At 49.2% G+C, this 20,858-nt stretch overlaps 1 protein-coding gene across 4 annotated transcripts in view; it reads left to right on the top strand.

Moving 5' to 3' along the window:
- GAS7 (growth arrest specific 7) overlaps nucleotides 1–20,858 on the top strand; it is a 194,442-nt gene that overhangs the window by 8,958 nt on the left and 164,626 nt on the right. The gene's annotated exons all lie outside the window — the stretch shown is intronic.

Below are 20,858 nucleotides of genomic sequence, written 5' to 3'. Positions count from 1 at the left end.
GGCCAGCCACGCAAAAGGGGCTCAGCAGAATTTTAAGAATAAAACATTTTTGTCAGTGATGCTAAGTGTTTTCATGGAGTTAGCATGGTTCGGATTTCACCTTATGACAAGGCAAAAAGAGATGGTGTTTCCAAGAATGAATTGCTTTTTAAGAGCAGAGACTGTGTCCCATGCATCCTTTTGTGCAAAGAACAGGTTGAAGGAATACTTGCCTGGCCCAGGGCCACGTTCTTTTAGATATCCTTAGTAACAGCAAATCTTTGTCTTTCGAGGGGTGAATCTGATTTTTTTGGAAACAGCCAAAATTCATTTGGAGCCACGTCTGGTATGTCTGTATGTGTGACTGTCTGTCTATCACCTTGTTGAGAAAAGGATGTAAAGCAGCTTACCAAAAAGCATACGGTATGGTAAGATAAAAGCATTAGTATGTGGGGAAATCTGGGGAAAGGAGAAAAGAAGATGATGGTTGGAGCCTGAAGAGTGTAGAAGGTAATCGAGTTAAGTAATGCTGTTTGGGATTTAAAAAGAGGTCCTATCCTCAAGTCATGTTGCGTTTAAGCGGATCTCGATGGGGGAGTAACAGAGATGCTCTGAAGATGGCAGTGTTGGGGGCTTACATGCTGTGTCAGTCAGGATGGGTTAGGAAATGCTGCCATAACAAACAGCCCCCAAATCTCAGTTGGTTTGGGGCTGCAGGACCAGGACCCAAGAAGAGGGCGCAGCCACTGTCTGTAATCTTGCTGCTGATCAACAGCACATGGTTCTTAAAGCGTCTTCCCGGAAGTGACACATGGCACTTGTGCTCAGCTCTCATTGATGAAAGCCCAGCCACACCTAACTTCAAGTGGGTGGGGAAATGCGATCCTGCCATGTGCCCAGAAGGAGAGAAGGAGCGAGCTGAATGTATGTGGACAGCTCTGGTGACCACCAGGTGTGTCCTGACTCAGGGGGATGCCCCGTTCCTGTTCCAGTTCAATCTCAGTATTTTATGGCCATGCCTAGAGGGGTGCTTCTCAAGCTGATTTTGATGCCTCTAGAGCAAGGCTTCTGGATCTTGTTGGAGGCAGATTCCGGCTCAGTAGGTCTGGGGTGAGGCTTGGGACTCTGCAGCAGTCTGATGACTTCAGCCTCAGCAGGTGCCCATGGCTCCTGAGACCAGGATGAGTGCTTACTGTGCTTTCAAATCAGCTCCCCCTCCCACAAGCTCTCCCGGCATCTAGCATGATGCTGGGCACACCAGTGATACTTGGCCTGATCCCAGACTTCCTGTGATTTTTTTTTTCTTTGCGGTAAATACATCTGTCAATGTTTGGTTCAACAAAAACAAATATTTATAGTTGAGCACCTACTGTGTCTGCCAGGCTCTCAGCAAGTCTCAGGGGATAAGTCGAGACCTGGAGCCAAGGTCTTCTCTGGAGTGTGCCTCGGGGATGCGCCAGCCCCTCCAGGTGACTCTGGCAGGTGATTTCTCTAAGAGACTTCAGTTTCACACTTGTTCTGTTGGAATGAAAGCCCTTCCAGACATTCTGCATCCATTGTTCTTTCTCAAATGCATTCATTCCTCCACCCTTCTCATTCACTCCTCAGATGCACAGGGAACTCCCGGATTAGTCAACAAAAAAACCAAATTAAGTTGTAAAAACTCTTTAGAGATGATATTTCAAAAATTCTACAGAAATGAGTCCTTGTCCTAATTTAATCATAACAGAGGCTCCTTATTTTAGCAGTGGTTCATGGAAGAGTGTCATTTGTTTTTGATTCACAATATAATGTAGAAATAGAAATAGGAAGTTGGAGGCCACTGTTCTCATTTAGCAAGTGTTTTATTGATAAATAGCTACAAGCCTTTGTGGTGTTTGGAGTGAAAAATAAAACTCTGTTGAGTTTTGGATAATCAAGGACATACTTCACACAAAATCTACTAATCTGGTAGTCAGTCTAATATTTTCGTATTGTAAAGAAGGTCCTGGATGCCTGGGGCCTCCCGCTTGGTGTGGGCGCATAGAATCTACCTGTACAACATTACCATGTAGGACATTAAGGACAGCACTTCTCACGTATTAAGGTGCATGCAAATCACATAGGGTTCTTGTTAAAATGCAGATTTGGATTCACTGGCTCTGGGGTGGGGCCTGAGACTGCATTGTCTACCTAGCTCCCAGGTGATGCTGATACTGCTGGCCTCTGAGCCACAATTTGAGTGGGAAAGCATTTGAGTTACCCTAAGGGGTTTTAAAGTTTGCAAGTCATGATTAAATTCTGGAATTAGATTGGATTTAGTTTACTTTCTTTTTCCTTCACGGATTATGTGAGGCTACGCAGGGTCAGGGAAGGAACACAGGTTTTGGAATTAGACCTCACTTGGAGCCTGTTTCATCCGAGAAGAGAGGTATGGAGATGGTAAAAAGGTAGGATGGGGGAGGGTGGTAGCTGGTGTTCCAGTTTGCCCAGAGGGGTCCCTTGATCACAGTTACGGGGTGGAGGTGGGGCTCAGGCACGTTTTACCATGGCCAGATGAGGAAGAGAGGTTGCGGGCTGAGTGGTGAGTGACATGGGCATGGTAGTAGGCCCAGGGTCTTGACTGAAGTACGAACTTGATGGCAGAGAGGGAGCCCGGGGTGGTCTTGCCAGATACCGACTGTGTTAGGAGAAACATGCAGTGGGGGTGTGGCCACCGCATCTCAAGGCGGTTTATTGGTTCCAAAGGGATGCTAGATGCACTGTGTGGTTTGGTTTGTGGGCTGGAACGTGAGCCCTGCGGCTACCACTGGTGTGCACTGTTCTGACCGTGTTCAGAGACGGGGGCAGAACCAACCCCCCATGTGGGCCGCAGAGCTCAGGGCAAGAGTCTGGCAGCTCTGGGTTCAAATCCTGCCTCAGCCCCTGCTGCCTGGGCGAGTTGCAGAATCTTCCTAAGTTTCCTAGGGTTCCTGTGAGGGTAGCTGGCATCTCGTATACACTCTGTTAGTGGAGTTTACATCCCACATGTTCTAGGGATCATGCCAAGTTGAATGCTGAGAGCCGCTCGTTAACTGGGCTTCCATGGATGGGGTGCTGCTGGGTGAGAGAAACCTCTTTCCCTGGGCCCCTCTGAGATCAAGCACAAGGCTGCCTGGTTGCAGCGCCGTGGTCAAGGCTTTCTGGACTTCCCTGGCCGTCCAGTGGTTAAGACTCCGCGCTTCCAGTGCAAGGGGCATGGGTTCTGTCCCTGGTTGGGGAACTAAAGATCCCACATGCCGTGCGGCACAGCCAAGAAAATTAAAAAAAATAAAAAAAGGCTTTCTGACCCATGGGTACAGATCACCTGAGCATCTTACTAAATGCAGATTTGGATTCTGAGGGTCTGGGGTGAGGCCTGAGAGCCTGCATTTCTCAGAAGGTCTGACAAGGAGATGCTGCTGGTTTGGGCCCACACTTTGAGTAGCACAACTGGAGAGCACCTCTGGGGGTGTTTCAGGAACTGCTGCATGATGGTTGCCACTGCTCAGGCTGGGCTAATTAGTCTTAATTGCTTCTTACCTGGGTCAGATGGGCGTCCGGCTGCCCGGACACACCCCGAAGAGGCTCTTATAATGAGAAAAAGGCTGTTTGTCGGGAGAGGTGACATGCAGGAGGTTGCTGAAGGACTTCGACATTCCTTTTCATCTTTGCTGGTCCTGGGCCAAAGGCAAGGTTTGCTTCAAGGGCCTGGCTGGAAATTCTCTTCTGAAAGCGTTGTTATGGGGCTCAGGACAACAGGGCCGGTGTTCTAGGGCTTGGAACCGGAGATGGTGGTTGGTGCCGCCAAGCAGGCGTCCCCCGCAGCCCCTGGGTGGAGCCCTCAGGTCTACACTGTTCTGCACTTGGCCTCTCTCCTCTTGCCTGGATTACTGCCGTGGTCCCTAACAGCAGTGGCTGCTCCTCTGGTCCCCTGGTGATGTCCATTCTCCGTAGTGACGCCACAGTGATTTTTCTCGCCAGTTTGACCACGGAACGCTCCTGCTGAAGACTTTCCTTAGCTTTTTGGTTGCCTTTATGATATAATATGACTTAGCTTTGCTTACAAGGCCCTTTGTAACCTGGCCGCTGCCTCCCTCCCCAGCCGTGTTTTTAGCTGTTTTTAGCATTTCTCCGGATGCGTGATGCTGGGAAGTAGGAGCGTCATCTTGTCCATGAGGCTGAAACAGGAGGGAAGGGGGCAGGGCACAACCGTTAAAACAGTGACGCAGCCGTTGAGGATACGACAGAAACTGGTTAGAACCTACTAGGCCCAAGATGGCGGATGATTGACTTCCGGTGCTTAGACCTCGAGCCTCATTATGCACTCATTGTAATATTACATGTTAAGGACACGCCCACTGGCACCATGGCAGTTTGAGGCCAAAAGTGGGCGGTGCCCCAATTCCTGGAAATCCCCATCCCTTCTCCAAGATAGAATATTCCTCCCGCTCATTAGCATATGAAATTACCCAGCCCATAAAAACTAACAACCCCATACACCCTGGGGCCTGTCTCATGTTCCAGGATGACCCCATTTTTCTGCAACAATCCTGGAATCCTCCAGTGGGACTGTCCTCAGTTTGTGGACAGTCTGGTGTAATGGTGTTCAGAGCTGAGCTGACCTGGGTTTGGGTGCTGGCTGTGTGAGACTTTGGGCCCCCTTGCTTACCTGACCTTGGACCTCAGTTTCCATATCTTTAAGACCCATATCAGAGAGTCGTTGTGAAAGTTAGAATTGTGTCCTTTGTTGTAAATGCTCTGCAGGGAGCCTGGTGTCAAGGTTCTGGATATGCTGGTGGCCACCCATTACTCAGCGTCCTTGCCATTATTTTCTTAGTAAAAAAAAACCTGTTTCCCCTGATCGTCAGTCCAGACCTCTTGGTCACCATTTCTGGTAGAGACTTTGTCTCTCTGGCTCTTGTCACCTCACGTCAGTTTCCATCTTGGTTCTTCCAAGTAAGTCCCTTTCGGTCAGGTTTTGCATCATCACTGAAGGTGTGTTTGCCAGTGGAAGTCACGGCCCTACTGTGGATGGACCCACGGCTTTGTCGTGGTGTATTTCGACCACAGACTTAAGCCAGAAATTCCTTTTTCTGAAATGTCACAGTTGTCTGAATCTCCTCCCATCCAGACCCTCCATGAGTGTGATAAACCTGCCTGGGTGTGACCAAGATTAGAATCTTAGCTGCAGGTCAGTAATTGAGGGGAATTTTATCTTAGAGCTTGTGGCAGATAAACCCGCCTGTAAAGGCGGATTTTTCTGCAGAAGATTGCATCCTGAGGCCTTGTGGGTAGGGTACTGCTCAGAGTGAGGTGGGGTCACGGCACCCACGGATATTTTCAAGTTGATGTGTTTGTGATGTGGCCGTGGGGCCCTTGATTCCTTCTTTCAGCCCGCCAGCTGCCGAATTTCTGAGCATGGCTGTTGTAGGTTCTTTGGGGGCAGGAGGGGAGCACAGTAGCGGGAAACTCTGCCTGTGCCCCTGTTCCCCTATGCTCCGGCCCTAGAATCTGACTGTTCGTGGTGGCACTTGTAGGGCTTTCTGCTCGTCCTTGTCCGTCCCCCCTGCCCCCCCCCCCCACCCACCAACAAGGGCACAGAGGAGAAGTCATCTCTCTGGGCTCACGACAGCCCACCCAGAGGAGAGCGCAGGGAGGGTCTCCTGTTTTCAACTCTCTTGTGAAAAGAGGAGACAGTCTGGTCTTCAGGAAAAAAAAAAAATATTGGTGTGGATCTTTTAAAGGATTCTTCTTGCTACTCAGGCCGGACGACTGAGGCACGTGGATTGGGAATCTGGGATCAGAGAGACAGCGAGCTGGGGTTTGGGGGGGTTCCTACGGACGGTGGTGGGACGAGACCTGCTCCGTGTGTGCCCTTAAGGAGCCCTGCGGTGGGCGTGGCTGCGGAGATGCCGCGGGTGTGGAGGGTTTCAGATGGGCTTCCTCTGCTACCCCCAGGAGGAGATGGCCAGAGTAGAAGCGTAGCCGGCTCTCTTCCTCACCTGGGCAGAGTCCCCAGGGGAGCCGTGCCGAGCACCTTTGGCAGGGGGGAGGCCTGCCAGTGGGGCATGTGTGGCGAATAGCTTGGCCAAAGCATCATCGGCCACCCCGGGGGGTTGTGGAGTCACCTCTGGCCTGAGCCTCTTGCCCTTTGCTCTTGACTATGTCCCCGGCCCAAGAAGATGGCTTGGATGAGGCGTGAATGGGGGCAGGGGGAAGAGAGCTGGCCTGAAGTCTCCAAATCACCCCGACCCGGGGTCACTGGTGCTATAGCTCCTGGGGGGGGTCTGACACAAGTGCTGCCTTCCTGGCTCCACACGCCCTCCGGGGGGCGTGGGGGGGGGGGGGGGGGGGGGGGGACCTTGATCACCATCCTGTTCAGGTGACTCCGGGGATGCCTCCAGGAAACCCTAGCGCTCTGTGGGGAGACAGTTTAAAAAGCCCAGTATCATGGTCCGCTGAACGCCAGCATTCCTCTTTGCCCGTCAGCATGGCTCTGGGAGATGCCAGCGCGAGTGCCAGTCTCGTTTGTTTTGGAATTGAGTGCCAGGGGTTGGTTGGGGTGCTTCGTTACTGTAGGTGCCAGGTCTGCTGTATTATTAGTCTTGGGGAGAGGATTCCTCGGAGAAGCAGCAGAAGGTGTAAATTATGCTTCCCTGCAAATCTTCAAGACTCTCTATATATTCAGCTACAGTGGCAAGTCTCTTGCAGACGAGGACCGGTGTGAAATGCAGGCAAGGTGGAAAGGGTCACCGTGGGGACCTGCAGCTGGCATGGTGGATGGTCACAGAGTCACCTGCACTTGGCTTTCCCCTGGTTTGTCGGGGAGAGAGGAGAGGAGGAGTAACAGCTGTCCTCGGAGGGCTGCACCCCAAGGGGCACGGCTGCAGGGAAGCAGTTTGAAGGTGCCTGATACCCCCCTGGCAGTGGACAAGTTTTCCGTTAACCTGCTTCTTAGTAAATATTCCTTGTATTTCCACCGAGACAGGAATGCCAGGCTAGGGCCAGTGTCCCCTCTCTCCCCTAGCCTTGCGTGACCGTCCGCAGTGAACTTCTAAAACCTGAGTCTGACAGAGCCCTCCGCTGACTCCCTGTTGTCCTGGTGTCAGGATGCTTCTTGAGGGACAAACACGGGCCTTCACAGACCACACCTGGCCTCCCGGCCTGACCTCCTCACTGCCCCTCTGTTGGCAACACACCTCTACACCCTTGTGCCTTTGCGTGGCTGCCCCTCTGTCTGGGGTCCTTTCCCCCTCCTGCCTGCCTGGGGAATGATAAGCCTCCAGAACCGGCCCAAGCGTGGCCTTTGCTCTCTCCCCTGGCGAGCTGGTCCTTCTTCCTTGGCTTCCATAGGGCCTCCCACTGTGATGGCACTGACCACGTTGGGCTGCAGTCACGTCCCTCCTGCACGCTGAACTCCTCCAGGTCAGGAAACCTGCTTCCCAAATCTCTGCTCGTCCTTGTCCATCCCCCCTGCCCTCCCCCGCACCCACCAACAAGGGCACAGTGCTTGGCATCCATGAGGTCTGGCTCGGTAACTATTGGACGGCCGGCTGGATGGATGGATGAACTAAAAGGATGAGGAGAGAGCTTGCCCTAGAGAATTGGGCACATCTCGCTGTGATTTTGGTTCATGGCCTAAGCAGTCTTTCTCTGAAAAGATGTGGATGGCCTTGTCATGGTGTGAGGACTGGGGTCATGGGAAGGCCCAGGTTAGAAGGCGGATAGCCAGGTCAGCTCAGCACTGAGCAGCAAAGTCAGGCCACTGGATCCTGGAGAACAAGGCACTTTGGGCCACAGGACAGGACACCCCGGAGTGGCAGGGGGAAGGGTGAGCAGGTGTCCTGTGGGCTGGTCCTCTCTGCCCGTCCCGCTTCTCGGCGGGGCTGCCGCAGGGACAGTTAGGTGTAGCTGAGGGCTCTGTGGACAGTGGTCGCGAGGCCTGGGTTCTAATTGTAGGACCTGCACACACTTCTTGGATCTTTGACCTTGAAAATTCATTTAAAAATCTTTGACTTTCAGTTTCTTCACCTGTGCAAAAGGGAGGTGACACCCGTTCTGCTGCCTCTTAGGTTGGAAGAATCTTCGAGGTGATGGTGGGTGTGCACATGCTTTAAAGCTCAGGGTGAGCTGGTGATGCGTGTGAGGCCTGTTATCAGAGGCTACGCAGGAAGTGGTGGTGACGGGGGAGGGTCTGGAGCTCCTGGACCCCGAAGTCCCGACTCTCCCTTTCGGCCTTGTCCCAACCACTCAGCCCTCTGCTCTGGTCCTTTCTGCACTGGACCCTTTGAACTTTTTTTTTTTTAATACATTTATTTATTTATTTTTGGCTGTGTTGGGTCTTCGTTGCTGTGCACAATCTTTCTCTAGTTGCAGCGAGCAGGGGCTACTCTTTGTTGCGGTGCGCAGGCTTCTCATTGCGGTGGCTTCTCTTGTTGCAGAGCATGGGCTCTAAGCATGCGGGCTTCAGTAGTTGTGGCACGCAGACTCAGTAGTTGTGGCTCGCGGGCTCTAGAGTGCAGGCTCAGTAGTTGTGGTGCACGGGCTTAGTTGCTCCGTGGCATGTGGGATCTTCCTGGACCAGGGATCGAACCCGTGTCCCCTGCATTGGCAGGTGGATTCTTAACCACTGCGCCACCAGGGAAGCCCCCTTTGAACTTATTTTTGAGCCTCCTCATCCCCTGCTTGGGTGATTAAAAAAACTGTCAGTATTCTTGTCCCAGACAAGCTTTAAGCATTTGGAGTAAGAGCTTCATCAGGTTCATCCCTGTGGCCTTTAATTGGGCCCCTCCGAGGCACCAGCTGTGCGTGTTCTATAGGCCCTGGGGATGTAGCTGAGAATGAGACTGATTGGCGTCTTGTCCAAGACTCACAGGTTCCCTCCCCCCGCCCACTGCCTCAAAGCCTCTTTCCTCTCTGCTCACTGCTGTTTTTCTTCTCAGGCTGTTGCTGGTGGTTCTTTGTCTGCAGCCCCTGGTTAAGGCGTCTGTTACCTCCTCAGTGTAAGAAGAGGTGTCTCCTTTGATACGGCAGAGTTCCCCTGGTCTGACGTGCAGAGAGGGTCCCTGATTTGGAGAAAATCGTGACTTGCCCAAGAATTTCTGACTACTTTCTGTTCTTCCTACTCCGCATCCAGTTTTCTCATTTTTCTTTTCATATTCCCACCTTTTAAAAAAATTGCGATAAAACTCACATACCACGTCACAATTTACCGTTTTAAAGTATACAGTTCAGTGACATTTAATACATTTACAGTGTTGTGCAACCATCACTGCTGTCCCGTTCCAGAACATTCTTATCATGCCCCAAAGAAACCCCATACCCATTAAGCAGCCATTTCCCATCCCCTCATCAACCCCCCCGACCCCAGCCCCTGACAACTACTCATCTCTTTTCTGTCTATGGACTTGCCTATTCTAGGCATTTCATATCAGTGGAACCAAACAACATGTGACCTTTTGTGTCTGGTTTCTTTCACTTAGCATGATGTCTTCGTGGTTCATCCACGTTGCAGCATGCGTCGGGACTTCACTCCTTTTCATGGCTGAATAATATGCTATCGTAAATATTCTATGTATTCTATCATAAACGTTTGCTTATGCAATCATCAGCTGATGGGAGTGTGGGTTGTTTCCACGTTTTGGCTGTTGTGCCTAGTACCATTCACTTCTTTTTCTGTCTCCATTTCTACCTCCAAATGCACTTTAGTTTTACATCCAGGCTGCACAGGTTACTGGTGGTGGAAAAAGCACTTGTAAAATGAGAAGGGAGGTTCCCGGTCCTAGCTCTCCTCCATCTCTGAGGTTTTGTCAAGCCCCAGTTGGCTTATTTCCAAAATGGGGGTAGCATTCTCTGCCCGCCTTCCTCAGCCAGAATGTTGTGTGAGGCACAAATCATAGAACGTAAGTTTAAGCCCTTCCGAAGCTGCAAAGTTAGATGTCAAGTGAGAGTTACTGACGTTTCTCATTTTTCCTATGATTTTTCTTGTTTTCTGTTTTTCCCTCTGCTTCCTCTTTTCTCTTTTTACTAATGGCTGTCCTTGGATTCCCTTTTCCTTTCTTATCATTTCCTCTTTCTTCAGCTGGCCTGGGGATGTAGCAGGTGGTCTTCTGTCCAGTGCTATACTGGAGATGAACAGGATGATGGACGTTGTACGGGCACCCTTGGGAAGGGTGGGATGGGTGACGGGGGCAGGCGGTTGGCAGCCCTGGCTGGGTGATGGGGTGAAGTCAGCCACGGCTGGACCTTAGCGGGAGAACGTGGGCCGAGATGGCCCTGCCATCCCCTTGCGCTTGGCTTTAGAGACTTCATTTACAGTCAGTTTTGAGGCCTTTAGCAGTGCAGGAAGTAGCCAGATTGATGGACACTTAAGCAGATATTAGAATCCAAATAAGCAGACCCAAGGGACAGTTGGAGGAAAGCAGCAGATGGAGGTGTTTGCTTTTCTTGGTGTTTTGCTTTGCAAAGGCTACCTCTTCTGCAGTCCTGTGTGTGTTGTTTTCCCAGGTGAAGTTTAAGCTTCTTGAAGGCAAGGGCGATGGCTGTCTTTTATTTCTCCCCCCCTTGTGCTTGCTCACGGTGCTTGCTCACTTATTCTGGACATAAGTAGTGTTGAATGTATGTGATAAGAGCTTCGTTTGTTTAGTCCTATAATGGTTGCGATGGGCCTTCCACACGGGAGTTCTTGTCTGTCTTTTCAGCAGGCTGGCAAGGTGGATTCCGTTTCTCAAATCCACAGACTTAAGGCTCAGAGAGGTTAAGGAACTTGCTCTGGACACACAGCCAGCTGGAGGAGCAGCGGGGGGCGGGTCCCTTCTTGGGACCAGCGCTCCCCACTGCTTCCCCCTCCCTCGCAGGGGTTTTACAACCATGTGGCAGCACTTATAAAGGGAGATGAGAAATGAATCCTTGTACAGTTGGACCACTTTCATCTTGGAAATCTTTTTTTTTTTTTTTTTTGACCTCATAGAATTTTCAAGTCCAGAAGAAGTTCTGTGGAAGTTGCAGGTGGCCTTCCCTATTACTCAATCAGTACAGATTCCTCTTTTCTCAACAGACTTCAGAGAAGCTTCAAGGAAAGCTGATTTCCTTCTATCTTGGTGTGTTCCTCATTTGCTAGCAGAGGGTCTGATTTAAAGAACTGTTGTCATTCTGGTGACAGGCGTGGGGCCAGCTCTGGATGACATTGCCGCTTGGAACTGGGTTCCGGGTTCACTGCCGGAGCTCTGGGTTGGATGAAGTCGCTGAGAAGTCTGGCTCCTACTGGGTCTTGCGGGAGGGACGGGTTGTGCTGGAGTGAGTGAGCCCAGGGAGAGCGTGCCCGGAGGAAATTGGGTCAAGATGTACGGTTTTAACACCTCTGGTTTTCTTCCAAATCAGAAAAGGAAAATATTCTGACTTAAGGCATGAAGGAAGTTTAAGGGTTTTCCATGAATGGAGCTCAGAGCTCCACGGAGCCTAGATTCTTCGTGGCTCAGGTAAAGCTGTGGAGAGAAAAACAGTGCCTGGCAGTTAGGAGGGGCCCTCTGCTTGTCTGGGCCCTCAGCAAATTGCTGAGCTTAGAAAACATATGAACCAGTGGTGTTTGCTGGCTCAGCCACAGAAAGTGCCCACTGGCCTTTGAGTTGTTCAGGGACCTGTGGGTATGTATTGGTGGGGAGGTGGTGTTTTTAAGCTTAGAGACCTTCCCTGAGGTGACAGAACTGCTGGGTATAATAAAAAGGCACTTCCCTCCCGTTGGAACCGTTTGGCACATGAACAAGATAAGTTCATTCATTGACTGAGAGCTGAACACCTCCAGGGTGTAAGGTGCCACATAAAAGCTGGAGATACAGTAGTAAACAAGGCAGCATAGAGTTTACATCCTAGTTGAAGGCAACAGACCATAAACTAAACTGTGTAGTGATTAAGAAGATTTGTAATTGTAAATGGGATGGGCAGGGAAGGTCTTATTAGGAGAGGACATTTGAGCAAAGGCCTCTGGAAGAGGGAGTAAGAGTGTAGATTTCTGGGAGAAGAGTGTTCTAGCCAGAAGGCAGAGCCAACAGCCAGTGCAAAGGCCCTGTGGCCTGTGCATACTTTCAGTTTAGAGCAGCAAGATCTGTGTGGCTGGGCCAAGCGAGGGTGTGTGGGGGTGGGGTGGGGAGTATTCGAGGGAGGGGTGGGAGGGGCCCAGGGCCGGAGGACCTTGGAGACCCTCAGGAGATCCTAACTTTTACTTCGTGTGCCAGGGGGAGCCATTGAGCAGAGGATTGGTGTGACCTGATTTATTGTTTGCAAGGGTCACTCTGCCGCTTTGTTAAGAATGGATGTGGGGGATGCAGATGGAGTGGGGGGTGAGGTTGAAAGGAGGAGATGAGTAGAGTGATTATTGCAGTAACACAAGTGAGAGGTGATGGTGGCTTTGACCAGGGTAGTACAGTTGGATCTGGGCTGTATTTTGAAGGTAAAACCAATGGGATCTGGTGAGGGATTGGATGTGTAAGGTTTGAAGAGAACTTGAAGGTAATTCCAAAGTTTTTGGGTTAAGCAACTGGAAGGAAGGAGCCGGTGCTAAATGAGAAGGTGAGGATTGGCAGACCTGGGTCTTGGGAGAATGTTGGGAGTTCGTTTTGGCGTGTCAAGTTTCAGATTCCTGTATAGACTCAAGTCATGATATTGAGTAGACGTTTGGAAAGAGGATGCTCGAGTTCAGGGGTGAAGTTGGCTGCAGTTAAAATTTTGAAGTCTTTCTGGTGTAGGTCTTCAAGCTGCCATACTGGATGAGGTCACCCACGGAGTCCAGTGGATAGAGAAGAGAAGAGGGCCAGGGTTGGAGCCCAGAGGCAACCCAGAGGGGGCGAGGAGGAAACCAACCGCAAAGAAGATGGTTCAGCCACAGGGTGGGTGGGAGGGAAACCAGAAGACCAGAGCAATCTCACTGGGCTCTGAGACAGCAGCTCAGGGTCATTGGGACATCAGGGCTCTCAAGGACTAGACAGCATTAAGGGACACGAGGTACATCCCAAACAGTAGCTGAGATGAGACTTGCAGTGTATAGGATGGTTAGAATTTTCTTCTGGTTTTTGTATCCTTTGGGGATAAGCACAACCATCTTAGTACGGCTGAAGTCATATTTGCATTTCCTGTACTCCCAGGCCCCACTGGCGGCCCCATCTACAAATAGTTTGGGGAAGGAACTTTTAATTATTAATTTTAAAAAAATTTTATAGTGTTTAAAAAAATTATTTATTTATTATTTATTTATTTATTTTTGGCTGCACTGGGTCTTAGTTGTGGCACGCAGGATCTTTGTTGTGGCATGCAGTCTTCTTAGTTGTGGCATGTGGGCTTCTTAGTTGCAGCCTGCATGCAGGAACTAGTTCCCCGACCAGGGATCGAATCCGGGCCCCCATGTTGGGAGCACGGAGAGTCTTACCCACTGGACCACCAAGGAGGTCCCTAATTATTCATTTTTAACCACACAAGTCACATATGAATTAAACTATACATCCACAATGGGTGGGAGGGAATTGGTTCTTGGACGGCAAGGATGTCCTGGGTCTTACTTGTGGTTTGTGACCCTCCAAAGGGTCATAATACACATACAGACCAACAAGTATAGCTGAAGTGTTAAAATTTCATGATGGTGGGGCAGTGATCACGAAAGACGTCCTCAAAGGCACCTAAGAGAGGGTGATCCTGAAAAAAAAGGGTGAGAAACCGAATCAGACTAAGCGCCCCCCCTTTGATGACCTCCCCAGCCCCTTGTGGAAATAGATGCTAATGATTCGTGGGTTTAGTTCCTCTTTTAAGAACAAGAGTGTATTAGTTCTTTATTTCTTTTTCATTTCCACTCAATAATACATCTTGAAGGTGTTTTCCTGTTGGTACATATACATCAATGGTTATTTATAAAAGCCGTGTGATATTCTGTAGTATGGATATGGTGTAGTTCATTTTATATTTTGTGTTGACGGATATTCAGGGTGTTTCTGAGTTTCTCTTTCCTTCTCCCCTGTCCCCCCCTTGTTCTGGCTATTAAAAATACCATTGTAGGGCTTCCCTGGTGGCGCAGTGGTTGAGAGTCCGCCTGCCGACACAGCGGACACGGGTTCGTGCCCCGGTCCGGGAAGATCCCACATGCCGCAGAGCGGCTGGGCCCATGAGCCATGGCCGTGAGCCATGAGGCCACTGAGCCTGCGCGTCCGGAGCCTGTGCTCCGCAACGGGAGAGGCCACAACAGTGAGAGGACTGTGTACCGCAAAAAAAAAAAAATATATATATATATATATATACCATTGTAATGCTCTTTTTTTGTTTTTTTGGCGGTGCCTCGCCAACTTTCAGAATCTCAATTCCCTGACCAGGGATCGAACCCAGGCCCCGGTGTGACAGCACTGAGTCCTAACTACTGGACCGCCAGGGAATCCTGTCGTAGTGCTCATTTTTTGCACACGTGCACATGCTTGATGACTCTCGAGGGTAGCAGAAGACGAGGACTTCCTAGGTGTCAGGACCAATGGTCCTCTCACAGGCTGGAGTCTTAGGGACGAGGGATGGAGAAAGGGAAGACTGAACACCCAGCTGGCGTCAGGCTCAATACCAGGTCCTTGGAGCACGGTGTCTCCTTAAATCTCTGTGACAACCCCAGAAAGAGAGTCTTTTTCATGGCCTACTCTAGTGATGAGAAAACTGAAGCTTAGAAAAGGGAAATATTGATAACTTGTCTAAAGTCTCACAGCAGGTAGTGGAAAAGTGAAGACCTGGGGCTGAGCCCCTGCCCATTTCATGGGCTGGCAGGTGAGAAGGACTCTGGGGTCCTTGGGGTCTGTGATCACCTGCCTGGGGGTGCTGCCCAGGCCAGAGCTCATGGGAGGCTGGGTCCTGGCTTTATCAAGATGCTAGTCTTTTTTGTTCAGTCAGGGGTTCCTTATTTTTTCAGAGATGAGAGTGCTTGAAGTTGTTTTTATTGTCTGATGCTTTTCCCTGACTAAGCAGAATAGGCAACATTTTTCTTCAAAAAAGATTAGTTCACCATATATTAAGTTCACCATATTATAAAAGGCTACAAAATATGTACAGTAAAATTCTAAATTTGTGTAAAAAAAGATGTGTGTGGGTATAAAGTCTGAAAGAAGATTGATCGAAATGTGAGTGACGGTTATTGCTGGCTGAAGGGAATGGATAGTTGCTTTTTGGTCTTTTTCCAATTAGCCCCTCTCCTCAATTTCCTTCAGATAACGTGTATGGATATTGTAATTGGAGAAACACCTGAAAATTTATGGAAAGAGAAGTGTCCATATTTCATTAGAAAGGTAAAGGAAGCTATGCTGAAGAGAGATCTGCACCCCCACGTCCATGGAAGCATTATTTGCAATAACCAAGACATGGAAACAACCTCAGTGTCCATCGGTGGACGACTGGATAAGAGAGATGCAAGACAGACAGACAGACACACACACACACACACACACACACACAGGAATATTATTTAGCCATAAAAAAGGAAAACCTGCCATTCTCGACAACGTGGATGAATCTTGAGGGTATTATGCTAAGTGAAATAAGAGAAAAACACCTACCATGTGATCTCACTTGTGTAGAACTGAAAAGAACAAAAAACTAAACTCAAAAGGAGATCAGATTTGTGATTATCAGAGGCAGGGGTTGAGGAAGGGGGAATTGGATGAAGGTGGTCAAAGGGTACACATAGTTAATAGATAAATAAGAAGTAGGGATGTAATGTACACCAGAATAACTATGGTTAACACGACTGTATGATAATAAATGAAAGTTGTTAGTAGATCCTGAGTTTTCATCACAAGGAGAAAAATCTTGTTTCTATTTTTTAAGTTCCGTATCTATATGAGATGATGGACATTCACTAAACTTATGCGATAATCATTTCATGTATGTAGGTCATATCATTATGCTGTACACCTTAAACTTATACAGTGCAATATGTCAATTCTATCTCAATAAAACTGAAAAAAATTAAAAGGAAGGAAACCAGAGAAAGGAAAAAGGTATGTCCCTACCTTGGTATGGTGCAAACTCTGGTGCCCATTTGTACAGTTTAAATTCTCCCGGGGAGTGAGATGAAGGGGGTCCCTCAGGACCTCAGCCCCTAGAAAGGAGCCATGGCCCTGTGTTCCTGGATGCTTTTTGCGCTTAGAGCTCTGGGAGGCTGGCTGAGGGCAGAATGGCCTTCCTGTGTGATATTAGGGTGTCTGGAGCCGCTGGGATGGGACAAGATGAAAGGATGTCTGACCAGGCCCACCTGGGCGTCCTGTTTCCAGGCCTGGATCACCACCTTGCTGGGGGCTGCAGTGGGAGGAACTGGAGTTCGGGGGCTCTGTGTGGGAAGGGTAAGTGTAGTACGAAGATGCAAGTGGTAGACCCTTTGGTTGTATTTACTTTGGGAGTGCACTTCAATTTTTTTTTTTTTTTTTTGCGGTACGCGGGCCTCTCACTGCTGTGGCCTCTCCCTTTGCGGAGCACAGGCTCCGGACGCGCAGGCTCAGTGGCCATGGCTCACGGGCCCAGCCGCTCCGCGGCATGTGGGATCTTCCCGGACCGGGGCACGAACCCGCGTCCCCTGCATCGGCAGGCGGACTCTCAACCACTGCGCCACCAGGGAAGCCCAGGTTTGACTTTTTAAAGGCACTCTTGGCAAAAACTCAGCTGGTGGACAAAGCTTGCCGACGTGATGAGCAGGCTATAGAATCTGATGGCAGAAGGCATTGCTAAGTAACGAGGAGGCTGTGGAGGTCAATGGGCGAACTCCGTTGGTGCCACAAGGTCTCTTTAGCTGGGTGAGAACAGAGTATTTTCCTCTCTAATGCATTTTTTTAATACCTGAATATTTTTATTTCTTTAAACCTTGTTCTTGTGTATGTTTTCCTATGTAAAATATTTTTTTCCTTGTCCATTTTTTTTACCCATGAAAAAAAGTGGTACTATATACATAACATGAAATGTACTGTTTTCACCTTTTTAAACAGTTCAGTGGCATTAAGTACCTTCACTTGGTCGCACTGCCATCCTCAGCATCCGTCTCCAGAGCTTTTCACCTTGTAAAACTGAAACTCTGTACCTGTTAAACAATAACTCTCCATCCCCCGTCCCCCCCTCCAGCCCCTGGCAACCACCGGTCTACTTTCTGCCCCTCCCCCCCCAGCCCCTGGCAGCCACCGGTCTACTTTCTGTTTCTATGAATTTGATTATTCTAGGAACCCCTTATAAGAGGAATCATAGAGTGTTTGTCCTTTTGCGATGGGCTTATTTCACCTAGCATTCTAAAACATTTTTAGTAGGTAAATAATGGTTAAAAAACAAAATTCAGCTGAGTAAATTTGAAAGTCTCATTGGTTTTATTAAACGATTCATAAATTGGGCAGCATCCTGATAGGCAGCAAATAGAAAAGCACTGTGAAGAGCTGTACAAAAGGGGAGGTTTTTATAGGCAGAGTGTGCGTAGGACAAGGAAGCCATAAACGAATGAAAAGGGTTGTTTGGGGGCAAGGTCACCATCCTTTGCTGGGAGGGCTGGGGTCTGTCCTGCAGATTACCTCCCTGGTGTTGATCAGGAAATTCCAGACTGATTGGTTGAAAATTCTACTCCTGGGAGAGGCTGCAACTCCAGTTAGGTTAGGCATTATGTTTTGGTTTGTTGCCGTGGGGCTTAGCACAAGTGACTCCATTTTGGACCTGTTTCTTTTTCTTTATAACATCCTTTGTGCTATTCTTTTATACCACCTTGTGGATTCATAGAAAAATACAGATTTGATCAGGTCTGGCTCTGTTTTTTCTTACTTTGTACCTATCGGGAAAAGCAATGTGACAAATGATCAAAATGGTCAGTGACATGAAAAGATTGAACTTAAAAAAAAAAAAATGACCATGGAGCAAACTGGGACCTTTGCAGTTTTTTGAGGTTTTTTTTTTCTTCTTTAAAAAAAAACAAACAGAAGATACGAACTCTCCCAGGATGTTTGTCAAGAGTGCCTGGGAGGGGGACCCCAGGAAACTTGAAGGGTAAATTAAGCCCTTCAAATAAATTTAGGAAATGCCACCCAGGCGTGGTTTCACACCATTCATAAAATATGTAGCTCCTTCCTAGAGAGAGAGGATTCATGGGATTTTTTTTTTTCTTCTGAAACAAGTCCCTCCAGCCCTCTGAACACAGACTGTGTCATTCTAACATGGGGCAGCGCCCGCTCCCTTGGCCCGGCTGCCAGAGTAGGGATGGTCCTCGGCCAAGGCGCTGCATCAGTTGCATCCCCAGAGGGACCAGAGTGTGCCTGGGGAGTTAGTGCTCAGAGCGGCAGCCCATAAAAGACTCTGCGGGAGACTGGAAGTTGTAGGAGGCCGATGGGCACATTGCCTGCCTGTCTTGGCTTCCTCATCTATCATTGGATGTTTTTGGCTAACCAGAGGGCATATTTGATTTAAATGTGATACTTAATCACTGAGTGGATTGACAGCTGAAATGTATGAGCCCCTGGGAAACTCAAGTTCAAAGTCTGAGGGCCATGGTAGAATTCTGCTGGGATGCTTGAGTTTGGGAACAAAGATGCCGGTGACTATGTGCATATCTGTTCTTTGTTGTCTCGTTCTTATTCCGGTCATAGCACCTCAGTTTGTCTTTGGAGAACCACAGGTGCAGTGGAGGCATAGAAAACAAATGCTTTTGTTGGAGCTGGTGCTACCTGTGAACCCTAAGAGGAGGGACATGTGAACCAGCTTGACCTGACTTCCGTGGCCATAGTGACCCAGGAGTGGCCATGTGCCCCAGGTTGGCCCAGGGAGATCCCTCTCTCCCTGGGACCTTTTGCTGTTTTGCTACTTGAGTCCCCGTTGCCCCGTGTCCTAGTCTGCGCTGGCCGCGGCCTTTGGACTTTAGTCATTTGGGTGAGTGTGTTTCATGCTGTGTGTTTTATTTTTACCTTTTAAATTTGAACAGTTTCAGTGTTTTATTATGAAAAATTGTAAACGTACCGGAAAGTTGCCAAGAATTTCATAGCGTGCACTCCTGCACCTTCATCTGGAGTCCGCCATTAGCATTTTATTATGTTTGCTTTATCACGTGTCTATCCTTCTGTCCATCTGTCAGTCGTATTCTGGGGGGAAAGCATTTCAGGGTAAGCTGAGAACATCAGGACACCTCCGCCTAAACACCTCAGCATACACAGCACTAACCACAGTACAGTGTTGGCCGTTATTTCATTCTTTTGAGGTTTAATTTACATACCGTCAAGTGCATATATTGTAAGAGTCATTTGTTGAGTTTTGACAACTGCCTATACCTGTGCAGCCCCAGACCCTATCAAGTTACAGAACATGACTGTCACCCAAAGCCCCTTCCCCTTAGTCCCTGCCCCCACCCGCCAGAAGCAACCATGGCTCTGATCTTTTTTTCCACTCGAGAATCTCATTGTGGTTTTTTTTTTTTTTTCCGGTACGCGGGCCTCTCACTGTCGTGGCCTCTCCCGTTGCGGAGCACAGGCTCCGGACGCGCAGGCTCAGTGGCCATGGCTCTCGAGCCCAGCCGCTCTGCGGCATGTGGAATCTTCCCGGACCGGGGCACGAACCCGTGTCCCCTGCATCGGCAGGCGGACTCTTAACCACTGCGCCATCAGGGAAGCCCTCACTGTGGTTTTAATTTGCCTCTTCCTGATGACTAATGATGCTGAGCACCTTTTAATACGCTTACGGGACGTTGGGGTTTCCTCTCTTGTAACATGTCTAAGGATGACTTTTAATTTGGTGGAGGGAGGAAGGGATGAGGGAAAGAGCCCAGTTGATTGGCGGGGGTACCAAGAGTATATTCCTGTAACAATATGATTCCAAGGTGTCTGCCATTAATTGAAGGTCGACTCTCATACCCTGTAAGACTTCCCAATGAGGAAATGCTGATACGTTAAAAACTCATCAAAAAAAAAAAAAAAAAAAAAAAAAACTCATCCAAACATCGGTTAGAGGAGTGAAAATTTGAAGCATGTCCCTCGAAGCCTTCTCTTCTAATCATTTCCAGTTATATAACTTTCCTTCCAATGAGTGTCAGGCTAGCAGCAGGACTCAAAATCATTAGCAGATTCATAAAGAGATTCGACCAGCAGCTGCCAGAGGAAGTGTGGCTCTGATGGTGTCAGACTTGTCCTCATATTGCAAAGCGAGGGTGCTGGTGCAGGGGTGGAGCTTCTCAGGGAAGTTGACAGAAAGGGTTTTTTTTTAAAAAAAATGAATTTCCCTGGTCAGCTCTTGTCCCACGCTTCGTGGGGGGTGAGGACTCTGTTTTGCTGCAGGCTTGTACGCGGTGGGTATTTCCCCCTCTTCCTCCTTGGCCGCGTCTGTCTAATCCTGCAGCTGGGCACATGTGGCCTTGTCACGAAGAGTGGGCTGGACTGGGGGAGAAGTGAGGTCACCCACATCCTCGGTTAGCTTTTCGTTTCTTATCAGCCATCATTTTGTGAAGGCGCTGGTCACCAAAATGTCCCCCAAGGACCCTGTTCTCGGTGGCACTTGTGTCCGAATTGCGCCATTGGAGGGTGTATCCATCAGGGTCTGGAGGGCAAAGAAACATAATTGTGGAGCTCGAGGGGAATTTAAAGAAGGGACTTTTTCCAGAGGTGTTGGTGGGGTTAGGGGATGGTAAAACAGGCCCAGGGGAGGTAAGGGGGAGGGAGCAGTGACAGGAAGCCGGAGAGAGATTTGTAGCTGGAGGGGTGACTGGTGGAAAGATATTACAGCCAACCGCAGCCTGCAGAGAGGGAGCAGGTGGAAATGCCTGGACCTCGCTCTCCTCCTGAACCCTCACCTCCCGCCTGTCTCCGCCACTGGCCGAACCCACTTGCTAACCGGTGGACAAGGGAGTCCTTAGCTGCAGTCCATGCAGG

Source organism: Aethalodelphis obliquidens, unplaced genomic scaffold (assembly GCF_003676395.1).
Source record: "Aethalodelphis obliquidens isolate GAN/ISIS:26980383/991018 unplaced genomic scaffold, ASM367639v1 scaffold38, whole genome shotgun sequence".
Classification (NCBI taxonomy): Eukaryota; Metazoa; Chordata; class Mammalia; order Artiodactyla; family Delphinidae; genus Aethalodelphis; species Aethalodelphis obliquidens.
Note: the sequence above shows the minus strand (reverse complement) of the source record. Positions and strands in the feature narration are given on the sequence as shown.